The sequence below is a fragment of the Mirounga angustirostris genome, unplaced genomic scaffold, assembly GCF_029215605.1.
Source record: "Mirounga angustirostris isolate CCGP_5_RB_7025 unplaced genomic scaffold, mMirAng1.0.hap1 SCAF_8, whole genome shotgun sequence".
Classification (NCBI taxonomy): Eukaryota; Metazoa; Chordata; class Mammalia; order Carnivora; family Phocidae; genus Mirounga; species Mirounga angustirostris.
This window is the reverse complement of record NW_026991716.1, coordinates 40692857-40705373: the sequence shown is the minus strand read 5'-3', so window position 1 is coordinate 40705373 and position 12517 is coordinate 40692857. Positions and strand designations below refer to the sequence as shown.

Here is a 12517-nt window from a genome sequence, read left to right as displayed (position 1 = left end):
CAGAAAACTGGAGCTGAATTCTTCAAAGAGATTTCAGTAAAGGGAAAGAAATTAGATTTTTGGCTGCTAACACTTGGCTCAAGGGGTTTGATTTAATGAAGCTGCGTGGCGTGGCTTTGAAAAGAGCAGAAATCAAGGGGCTTGGGCTTAAAAGTCCTTGGCTCTGCCACTAATCTCTCTGAAGGACCTCAGACAAATCACTTGACCTCTGTGAGCTTCTGTGTGCTCATCTGTAAAATGAGAGTTTTGACGACATGGTTGCTAAAACCCCTTCGAGCTATAACATTCCTTATCATTCTAACTCTGAATGTACTAATTCACATCTTCTTTTCCCTGTGTGTTATTTGCATGCAGACTACCTAAATACCCACAGATGTTTAACTTCCAGACTTTGTGTTAGTCAGTTTGAGCTGCCATCACGAAATACCACAGACTGGGGGGCTTAAACAACAGACATTTATTTTCTCACAGTTCTGGAGGCTGGGAAGTCCAAGATCAAGGTGCCTGCCAACTCGGTTCCTGGTGAGAGTGCTCTTCCTGGCTTGCAAATGGCCACTTTCTTGCTCTCTCCTCATGTGGTCTTTTCTCGGTGTGAGGGCATGGGGAGAGAGAGAGAGAGAGGGAGAGAGAGAGAGAGGTAGAGGTCTTTCCCTCTTATAAAGCTACCAGTCCTATCACATTAGGACCTTATCCTTGTGATCTCATTTAAGCTTAATTACCTCCTAAAAACTCTGTCTCCAAATACAGTCACATTGGGCATTGGGGCTTCAACAGATGAACTTTGGGAGAACACAGCAGCTCTTCTAGATATTTCGCTCTAGAAATACCTAGATCCTCTCTTCGTTCCAGGTGGTTTGTACTGACTTTCCTCCTTGTTAGGTTAAGAAGCAAAAACCTAAAGTTTCATGAGCTTCCAAAATCAGTGAGAGAAATAAATAATACACTATCAACAAATGTGTAAAAGGAATAGAAATGAAAGTGGTAGCTTGATGAAACTTTTCCACAATATTTTATTATGGAAACTTTGTAACATAAAGCACGCAGGCATATAGAAAAGTTGGTAGAAGTTTATAACGAATACCCATATACCTGCCACCTGTATCCACACTTAATATTTTATTCTTGTTTTCTTGCACATCTAGCCATCCTCCATTCATCCATCAACTATCTTTTTTTTTATGCCTTTCAAAGTAAATTGCAGACATCGATACTTAAGCATTGAGTTAAAGTTCAGTCTTTCTTCTTTTAAGATAAAATTTTCATACAAAGAAATGCCAAATCTTAAGTGTACCATTCTGATAAAATTCTTTTAGATCACCATTTTAAATCTTGCTGTGTTCTATATGCATAGTAAAAGAACGAATTATGAGAAAAGGACACAGTTCCATTAGTAGAAGCTATTTATAAGTTAATACTAGTTGTTAAAATCAGTTATTTAAATCAGTAAAAAGGACAGAGCTGGGATGTGGGAGGGGGAAATGAAGAACAATACTGGAATCTTTAAAAAAAAAAAAAGAAGAAGAAGAAGAAGGGACGCCTGGGTGGCTCAGCTGGTTGAGCATTTGATTCTTGATTTTGGCTCAGGTCATGATCTGAGGTCATGAGATCCAGCCCTACGTCAGGCTCCACACTGCTGAGCGTGGAGCCTGTTTGAGTTTCTCTCTCTCCCTCTGCCCCCACCCCCCACGCTTGCTCACTCTTCTCTCTCAAAAAGAATAAATAAAAAGTTTTTAAAAAGGCAAATTTGGCAAATGATTAGGAAAAGACTTGTCATAGGCATTTGGGTACAATGTACCTACACACATGAATGATTTGCTTTCTACCTTTGCCTTGCAAGTTTGAGGGCAGGGAAATGGAAAAAAAGATGTTGTTTCTGCTTTCTGCTGCCATCCCTAGAAATTCTCTCAGCTAACTGGAGAGAATTTTCACTTGGTTCCTGACACATGGTTTGTTACCTTGTTAAACATTCCTAGGTGAGTGAAAATGAATCACTATCCTTAGCAGTCAGGGGTCCTTTTCTAGGGATACCTTAAGTGGTGGTTATGAAATAATTATGCTAGATCTTCTAATGGATCGTGTGCAGCTCTCTCTAACAGTGGTAGAAGATTGCAGGCAGGTCAGAAAAGGGCTTTCTCATGCATTGGTGTGCATAATTGGTTTAGATTTCTTTGTCTTTGTATATATAATATATAAAAATATCATTGTATAATGTAGCTATATATATGTATGTGTATATCTATGTATTTGTATTTATTGTCTGAGTCTATAAGGGGTACTTGTCAATGTGCCTCTTTTGCTAGTCCCTGAATTCGTTGTAGATTTCTCAGAACAGTTGCAATTTAAAGTCGGTGTGAATCCACTGGAGCCTTTGTTGCTCTTAGTGGTTTCTATCTCAGCTCTTTGTTCTCCACTGAGTTTACCACTGTCTTCAGGAGTCCTGCTGGCATTTACAGCATCCATGGCTATTTTTCTCCAAAGTCACTTGAAGCGAACACCCAGGCATTGGAAGGCGTTGTTTGTGTAGGCAGCAGTTGGTAAAGAAGGTCTTTTGGGTATTGCCACAGTCCTTGGGGTGTGATATGCTATCTGTCTTTCCAAGCAGGCACTCTGGGTGGGGGAGGGGGGGCAGGGGGAACAAAGCAGTGTATTCTCAGCACTGAGAGTTGCTGACTTTTGGCATTGGGACAAGAGCTGGTGCTGCTAGAGGTGGCCTGCCTTTCTCAGCACCGTTCCTGCTGTCCACAAGGACACAGAGTCTCATCGGCACTCCCATCCTCCTGCCGACCACCACGCACGGTGGCAGTGGGTCATAGAAATGTCAGGGAGATTGGCCCCTTTTCCTCAGAGCAATCCAGAGTGACAGAGGGCAGCCAGAATCAGCAGTGGGTCCATCATCTATGCCAGCATAGGTTCCCAAGAAGTCATCATGACAGAAGCGCAGCCTAGAGGAAGAAGCATGAGGGTCAAAGATTGCAGCCATTTGGTGTGCAGCTGTGGACCCCTGCTGCAAAGCAGCATTGGGGAATCTATGACTAGATAACCAAGAGTCCATCTTCTCTGGAGGTTGGAGCAAACACCGGGGCGTGCAGGAAATGTTTACCGGGGCAAAGTGCAGGCCTACAGGCAGCACTAAGGAGCTCCAAAGAAGGGGAGACGGGCACGAGTCAGTCAGTGGGTGTGGGACCAGCCACGGACAGAAATGACACCTGAAAGAATCCCAACAGTAGAGCCCTGGCGGGAATGGTGGGTGGCCCGGCAGCTGAACAGGATCCGTGGAATGACAGATGGACAGGGCAAGGGCCAAGCAGACAAAGAAAGCCTCCTCTCATGGATGATTTTCTTGTCACCCTGCAAGACAAAAGCATATGAGACGCAGCCTCATCCAGGCAGGGCGGGTGGGTGACATCATCCTTAAAAGGCTGAAGTGGATGGTTTCATGCTTAGAGTTTTTTTCTTTAAAAAGTATAATTGCGGAGGCAAGGAAAACTGTTTTAAACTTGGTTTTTAAGTTTTACTTTACATTTTCCTGGGGTTTAGTTCTATTTGCTTCCAGCATGGTCCAAATACCTACTTCAAAGCAAATATTCTAACAAGAACTTGTTAAAAGGCAGGGAAACCAGCTCCTGTGGCTTCTTGTACACCAGCTCTGGGAGGCACTCACAGAACCCCGTTTGTGACTTGAGTGTAAATGAATCCGAAACCTACAAATTAGATTTCCCTTGAAATACACATGGGTTTAAAACCTTAACGGGAAAAGAACTTGGCAAATCAAATCTGACCATATTCAGTAAAACCTCACTAATTTGCACTAATGACCAAGAGACCCATTGAGAATTACTGAATTTTTGTGAATATGTTAGCATGGGAACAAATACCAAAACAGGGGTGAGGGGGTGAGGGGGTACAGAGAGAGAATGGGGGTGGGGGGAATCAAAGTTCCAGCATCAAACAAACATACTTTCTGGTACAATGAAGAATGTATTTGAACGGTTACTGGAATGAAACTCTATAGCTTAATGAGTGCCTTGCTGTGGTATGCCTGACCACTGGGGAGGCAGCCATGTCATACAGCCCGCCTAAGCCAGCAGCTAATGTGCACTTAGGTAAAGAGGCCTTCGCTTTATTGAAAGCTGGGGGGGGGGGGGGGGGGGGTTGTGGTTTGTGCAGGGGTGTGAACCAGTGAGATTCTACCATGTGTCATGCACGTTTGTTATGGGCTTACACATGCAGGCTGTGATTGTAAATCAGCATTTTGGGTGGGATTGCTTATTACTGCTTTAAAAAAAAAAAAAAGGAGAACTTGCTGGAAGAGACAGCAAGGGAAGTTGGAATTCCAACTAGTTGGTGAGACGTTAGCAATCATACTTGTAGTAGAAGATCTTTAAATTATTCCGAACTGAAGACTGATGATTTAGTAACCCTCTATTATGACATGAATTTCATTAATAAGTTGCATCTTCCTGTATAAGCAACTATCTGAAAAGTTCTTTGAAGATTTAATGATCTAAGACCCAAATTTCAGGAATTACAGTGCTTGCTTTTAGTTCATTTCATTGGAGAAATAGGATACTTTTTTCTAGTTGTTATTAATTTAACAACTGCAGTTAAAGTACCGTGCTGATGCTTCCTTTCACTTTCCTCTCCGTGACAGCTAAGAATATCTAGGGCTTGGGTATCCTTTATAATTCCGGAATGGCTCTTAACTAAATGTGCTGTTCCTCTGATTTAAGAACAGCCCCTAGTAATGATTTGTGTTTATACTGATTTCGGTCACTCCTTCCTGCTTGTCTCACTGCGAGCTACTGTTTTACCAGCTGAAGAATAATTTAGAACTTCCACTCAAGCAGCCATTGAAGGCTGTGGGGAATAATAAATATGTGTAGCCAGAGCTTTCTCTAGGACATAAGTCGAGTGAATGGTTTCAGGTCTTAATGGTGTGGCCCCTGGACCAGAAAAGAGTTGTCACCCTGGCTGGTGCAGAAAAAGACTGAGCCTCGTTTGAGTCATACGAGAGCCTTCTGCTTTCATCATTTTTAATCTCTTCATTCTTCCCAACTCCCCAGTTGAACAATAAAACACAATTCATGCAGACCTTTTTCGTCATCTCCCCTTCAAGCCAGGGAGTGGGGAAGTAAGACAGTTTGAGGGGTTTGTTCATTAGCATCCCCGTAGGAACTATAGCAAAACAGTTAACTCTTCCCGAGCCCCTAGTTATGCTCTGTGACTCTCAGCTAGACGGTCTGCTTTGCTTTAAAAAAAAAAAAAAAAAAAAAAATCCAAGGCCAATGTAGGCTTTCTGAATTCTTTTCTTCTCCACCTCAAAATGCCTCTTGTTTACTTCTCTCTTCTCTCTGGGACCTGTTTCTGAAGAAGCCTTTGTGGCTTTGTCAAGCAGGTGCCTGCCCCCCCTTCTCCCCCTGCTCTCCCCCTCCTCTCTGTATGTGAACAGATTCCGGTCTCCCTCACCCCGAGTCCTGTCCTAGACGGTTCAGCTTACTGTTACTGTTACTGCCCTTTGATGGCAGAATTCCTCGGAAGGTTGGAGAACATACTACTTCGCATGGATGACGTACTCCAAGTCTTTACGTCTAATGTTCTGCTTGGTCTTGCCCCGACAACCTCTCAGAACTCATCCCTCAGCCCCCACCCTCTTGCTCATTCTGCAGCAGCCAGGCTGGCCTTTCTCCTCTGCCTCAAATCCTCCCTCGGGGCCTTTCCACTTGTGGGTCTCTCTACCTCGTTTGCTTTTTTGCATATATCTGCATGGCCTACTCCCTCATTTCCTCGAGGTCTCTCTGGTCCAGTGTTACCTCAGCAGACAGGCCTTCCCTGACAGCTTACTTGTGCCGCTAATTCCATCCCCTCTCCACAGTCCCCAATGCCTTTTCCCAAAGCACTTGTCACCCCTACCACACTGTGTATTTATCTGTGTGCGTGCTGTGTATTTGTGTAAGATACTGCATGAGGGCACGAACTTTGCCTCTTTTGCTCACACATGCGTTCCCAGCACCTCTGAGAGTGGCTGATAAGTAGTGGGCACTTGCGAAATAATTAGTGAATGGATGAAAGATACAATATAGATCATATAAATATACATATAAATAATCTGCAAATGTATACTGACCCTTTCTCTGGTTAACTTTGTTCTTTAGTTGCTTTGCGGGTTTGTTTGTTTTTTTAAATCAATGATTTTTCAGTTTTTTTCTCTGCAGGAAAGTTTTAAAACAGTGTTTAAATGGAGCATTGCTCTTTCTGGCTGTACCTTCCTTCTGCTTCATAATAAACATATCAAATGATACAGGCAAATCCTGGTTGAGAAGAATCATTTCTTAATTCAGTTTGGAATTAAGATTTGCACAATAAGAGAATAAAGCTTCGAAGAAATAAGCTGTGCATCAAGGGCTTTTTCAGAATTTTTAAAAATCAATTTCTTAGGTCAAGTTTTGCTTTTTTTATTTATTTATTCCCTCTTTCAAGACATGTTTATTGAACTTTCAGGCACTAGTATTTTAACAAATATGGAAGACAAAGGGGCATTGCCCATAAGACACTTACCAGGCAGTTGAAAGAGATAGTAGAAAACTCCATAATCTCGTTACACTGTTTAATTACTGTGGTAGTCCTTCACAGGATGAAATGGGAGCAAGTGGAGGTTACTTCACCTATACTCCCGGGGTTCCTGAGGGCTTCATGGGAGAAGGATTGCCTGAGCGGAATTGTGAAGGATAAGAAGAAGTTAGCCAAGCAGGGAAGGAAGGGATGCAGAGGGAACATGAGCAAAAGTAGAGTTCCAAAGAGGAGCAGCATTGCCTGGTCAGGAGATTGCCAACAACTCGAGATTATTAAAGCATGAAGTACATGGTGCAGAATTCCTGGAGACACAAGGAAAAGGAAAGGTGGGGGCTAAGGCATGGAGAACGCCATGTTTAGGAGCTTATTCTTTGACAGGCTGTTGACTGAGGGCCTGTAAGCTGGCAAGTGAATATCAGATTTAGAAGGAATAATCTAGCACTTTCAACTTTTTGGTGGTTTTGAAACTTTACCACATAGCTTGTTCTTCACACAAAATCTTACATATTAGCTTGATATCAAAGTCAAATCAAAGCAGAACTGCCCAGTTAAGGTTGGGGTAGAAAATTCGGAACTTCCTAGCATGGCCTCCCCCTGCAATTCTCCTGGCCCCTTTTGTCAGCTCCTAGGACACCTTCACAGAACCTTTCAGTATACAGACTAGGAAACTGACTCAGAAAGCTCGAGTATCCCAATGAATTAATGGCAAAGCCCAGAATAGAACCAGGCCTCTTGGTTCCCAATTTAGTGCTTTTTTTTTTTCCCTCAGGATAACATACTATCATTGGAGAAAAATTTGGCTATTTCACACAACAGAAATTCTTCATTCCTATTACACGGGTACAATATGAGATGAAGAAAGAAAATGCCCAAGTTAGAGTGAATTTTTTACATTTAGTACATGCTAAATCCTTATGCAGTTTTTTTAACAGATTCATTAGAATTGGATCCTAGTTCATACAGTTCCCTTTGCCTTTTCATGCTGAGAGAGTACCAAGTTATCCCTCAACTTGAATTTTTAGGAATTAGATACAGGGAGTTTTCTGTTAAGGCCTCTTGTTAATGGAATCCCTCCCCATCAAGTCTTGATAGAGCCTGAGTTTACTGACCTTGTCTAAATAGTATATCATGGCTGAAGCATGTTATAATGGCAAAAGCAGTGGAATAAGAGTCAGGAGACCCGGTTCTACTCCCAGGCCAGCCATTAAGTGGCTGAATAACATTTGGAAAAGTCACTCAAGCTCAACTGTACAATGAGAAGTTTGAACTAAATTACCTCAAAGGCCCATTCCAGCTCCTACAATCTGTGATTCTAATTACAGCGCATGTGGTATCTTATCACTGAGAGTGTTGATGTTTTATAGACTGCTGTAAGGTCTCAGTTCTGGTGGTCCTGACTCAAGATAGTTGGTTATATGAAGCAGTTGTTTGTGAGCCTCTCGAAAGAGAAGTGGGCATTTGCTCGTTTACTCATCGGGGCAAAGGATGTATGCTAAGAAAATGTAGCATATGAATTAGCGTATGCTAGTGAAATTTATTTGCAGCTAAACTCCCAATCTGGGAGTTTGAATGGATTCACTGAAATTCTGGTAGTACATTCCCCGTGACCTTGTCAGTGGACAGTCTGGTCTTGGACAGCCTGATTCGGGAACAGGAGGATGTTTATGAGGAGCGCTGCTTAGCTTGGTGAAAATCATGGTATATAAACTCTTCAAGGACTCTCAGAACTGGAGAAGCCCTTCAGAGTCCTTTTCTGAACTCCCCGTGCTCTACTTGATTCCCCCTTCTCCTGTTTCTGCAGAAGCCCCTCCTCACTGTGCTATTTAAAGTCCTTCACATCAAGCCCTATGACTTTAAGAATAAGTGTGATATAACAAACAATGACATTATTATATTGTAAGGACAAGAAATAGGGGGTGAGTTATAAAGCAGAACATTTGTATTTACACAGCAGTGTTTTAATAACCAGTAAAATTTTGGAAGAGAACTAGAAAAATAGTTAAAAGATAAATGGACTTATGTTTCAGTGTTATGATTTTTCACATACACTAAAGTTCTTTTTTTTTTTTTTTTTTTTTTGTAAATCCTTGAGTTTCGGACAGGACCCTAGGAGAGTTGTTGGCATCCTTTGGTCAACACATTTGTCAGGGTATTTTCTTTTTTCAATGCCCTTCTATGGTTCTAGTAAGCTATAACCTCATTAGCAACACATTCTGAGGGGTATAGTATGATAGCTTTACTACAAAGGGCTTCTGTATTTCAGTTGCCAGGATATAACACTCTTATGACAGGGGAGAAAAAGAAAACTTGCTGGGAAGGGGAAGCTTAGACATTATTTACTCTAAATATTGGAGCTTTCCATCTGAAAGTTTACAGAGGCTAAAGAATTGTTGAATTTGGAGATTTCAAAATAAAAATCTCCAGCAAATACTAAAAATGTTTCCAGCCTGCAAACAAGTCCTGTTCCCTCCTGTGAGCGTTTGCCTTCCGTAGCTTTGGATGAGCCTATAAGTTATTCTCATCACAAATACCTTTCACTAAGAGACACAGTATCACCCTCTTCTGGAATGAAACAAATAGAACATTCTGGTGCGGGGCTAGGCAACCTGAGAACAGACTGTCAGTTGTGTTGAGTTTTGGTTTTTTTTTTTTTTTTACCTCTTTATATCAAGTATGTTTTTTAGGCTACATCAGGTTAGAGCAGTGCAGACTTTGAAAGGCCCAATCCAAATTAACCTTGGCAATGTTCCAGAAGTGCTGGGAACTGGCAAATTTAAATCATTTTCAACTCCAAATTCTTTTTTCCTTTTACCTTTGGCTTTATGTCATCATATAGGAGTTAAAACTATGGAAAAACATGTTATTACTGATTTTACCTCTTCTGGGGCCCTGGACGTGGTCTACATAGGCAGAACGCATTACAATCAATGTCATTGTTCACAAAAGTGTTATATATGGCAAAGAGATCATTAAGTCTTAGCCAACCATAGAAACAAGGCTCTGTTGACACAGTTTAAAAGAATTCTATGCATAAATGCTTTCTCTGGTCCCTATCCATGTACCTGTCACTCTTTAGCATGACAATATGTAGGAGTGTGGTATGTTTTCCAGCTGTGGGTGAATGGGGTAGGCAACAAGGATAAAGACTGAGCTATAGCTGAACTCAGTGTACGAGGTTGAAATGGATGAAATTGCCATATTTGTAAGTCAAAACCAATTGAATATCAATAGTTTCATATGATTCAACCTAACAATTATTTGGATCTGTTATCAATTAGTAGTTATCCTTCAATTCACTTTAGTTCCCAGCGTATAAACTAAGTTCACCTAAATCGACAAGCCATTTTCAAAACAAAGCAACTCAAAAAAAGTACTGAAGGTTCTCTGTGCCTATTTCTTTTTTTTTATAAAGTTTTAGTTTTATTAAGTCTAGTCGTCTTAATATATATAATTATCTTCTGTAACATGTTTTTACTTCTCAGTTTCTTCATCTGTAAAATGGGGATGGTAATGGCACCTGCCTCATAGAGCTATTGCGAAGGGTAAATGCAAAGGCACAATAAGCACTCAGTAAATTTAGCCATCATTAACATTGTCATCATTATCAACATCCTACTAATTTGTTCAACAGATAATTGTGGGCATGTGACTACATGGCAGGCTAAGTGCCACGTGCTATGACCAAATTTCTGAACAAGCTATACTCTCTACCCTAAGGAGCTTACAAGCAAGTATATGGCAATTAGAATGTAGTGTAGTCATTGCTGGTGTGAGATCAACCGAGCTGTGGACACACATAGGTGAAGCCTAACTTTATCCTAACGATAAAAAGACAAGGCTTCTTGGAGGATGCGTTATCTAAACTGAAACCTAAAGGGGGCACCTGGGTGGCTCAGTCGGTTAAGCATCTGCCTTCGGCTCAGGTCATGATCCCAGGGAGCAGGGAGCTGCTTCTCCCTCTCCCTCTGTGTGCTCGTCTCTCTCTCTCTCTCTCTCTCTCTCTCTCTCTCTCTCTCTCTCTCTTTCTCTCAAATAAATAAATCTCTAAAAATAAAATAAAAAACAAACAGAAACCTAAAGGACTAGTGAAATCGGTCAAGCAGAAAGGTCCAGAAAGATCAGTCTCATCAGCATGAGTATGAAGTATAGGGGCCTGAGGAAGGGAGACCGTGATGTGGTCCAAGACCTGCACATAGTTAAATGTGACGGGAGTGGAGAACAAAATATGAAATCATTACTTCCCTCCTGCTCTGCAGTTGTTACCCCGTAACGTTGGCAGGTTTCATCTGTTGCCACTAAAGCAGAAATGTATATGATTTCCACCAGTATGATCAAGAGAGTAATGCCAGTTGCTGATTCGGATAGCTTGACAGCTGCTGACCAAGGGGTTCTAACTATAATGTTTCTGTCCTGTACAGAAGCAGCTACTTTATAAAGGGATTTTTATATGGCAGAGGTTCTAGGTAGGAAAAAATGGACTCAAAACATATGGGCTCTGGAATAAAAAAAGGAATAAAGGAAATGTGTTCATAATGCCACACGCTGGTATCAATAGTAACATGGCTGTAGAAGCTGGATTACCTGTATAGCTGAATTTATCTTAAAAACAAAGCCAGTTAGTGCTGAGCTAACCATGAACACTAAAAATCAATCTGATTGATGAGGATTGTTTTGGTCCAGAGCAGAGTAAACCAGGAAATGCAAAGGATTGCCGCACACACATTCCTTCCGGCAAGGCTGTTCCCCCAAATAGAACAACCCTTTCCTTCATCAAACCCCTGCACAGTCAGATGTGTTTTTCTTTCTGCTTTTGTCCTCTTACTACAGTGGAATTTGTACATCCTTTACAGTACTTTATGTTTGATAAGGGGGTTATAAGTCATGTCTTACATTTCTATTGTATCTTCAGAATATCTGCCAAAAAAAAAAAATTAAAAACAGGGTAAACCTGTGAAAGAAGCAAAACATAGACAATAACCTGAAACAGAAATGAAAAAGATAATTTACCACCTAATATCCCATTCAGAATCTGCATATTTAATTAAAGGATGTATTTTCTTCGAATTTCTAAAAAGCCTGCTTACTGTTCAGCCTAAATGTCTTGGGTTAGTTTATGACAGAGAAAATTGATTGGATTGAAATGTATATCTTTCTCGCATATAATAACATACCTAATTCTATACTCATAAATGCTAAAGTCCCCATGATTTCTTTATTACAGATTTTATTCCCATTTATGAGCTCCATGTTAAACTGTTAAATCAACAGAATCATCACCTTAGCCTTAAATTAGCATAGCACATCATTAGAGAAAGCAGTGCTATACATTTAATTGCTGTTTTTAAAAGTTATGTCATGTTGTCATGCCCTACCTTTGTGTTCATATGTTACCATGTTTAATTTATAAGGAGTTTGTTTAATTTACAACAAGCTTCTGGGCTCTGCTTCCTGTGGGTCATTCGCTCCCTGAGAGCCCAACTATTTGGGAATTACTGTGGCTACTGCTCTGCGAATATTTGGAATGTAGTAAAACTAAAGTGAGATAGGATAAGGGGACACATGTTAGAGAATGGGAAAGATAGAAAAACAGTGCAGCATGAAACATCAAACCACATTTTAGGGCACTTTTACTGTATTCCCATAAATACACGCGGGCATTATGTTGCAAATACTTGAAACTGTTTGTTTTCATTTTTTGGCCTGATTTTTTAGCATTGAAGAAACCATGTCTAATGATCTTGAGTCTTCTTAAAGAAAAAGAAATTATATTTTCCCTAATGGGTTGCATGTGTGAGTTCTCTCTGGCAGAAGCGCACTAATTAGTGCGTCGTGTCTCACAGAAGGAACGATCTGTCTTAAAGATGCAGGGGCCACATCTGACTGCCGGAGCTGAGTGCAGAACATTGTGATTTTTTTCAGAGATAAACACCATCTCTTTTCACTTATT

General features: G+C 40.9%; 1 protein-coding gene across 6 annotated transcripts in view; it reads left to right on the top strand.

Moving 5' to 3' along the window:
* SUPT3H (SPT3 homolog, SAGA and STAGA complex component) overlaps nt 1-12517 on the top strand; it is a 562051-nt gene that overhangs the window by 486758 nt on the left and 62776 nt on the right. The gene's annotated exons all lie outside the window — the stretch shown is intronic.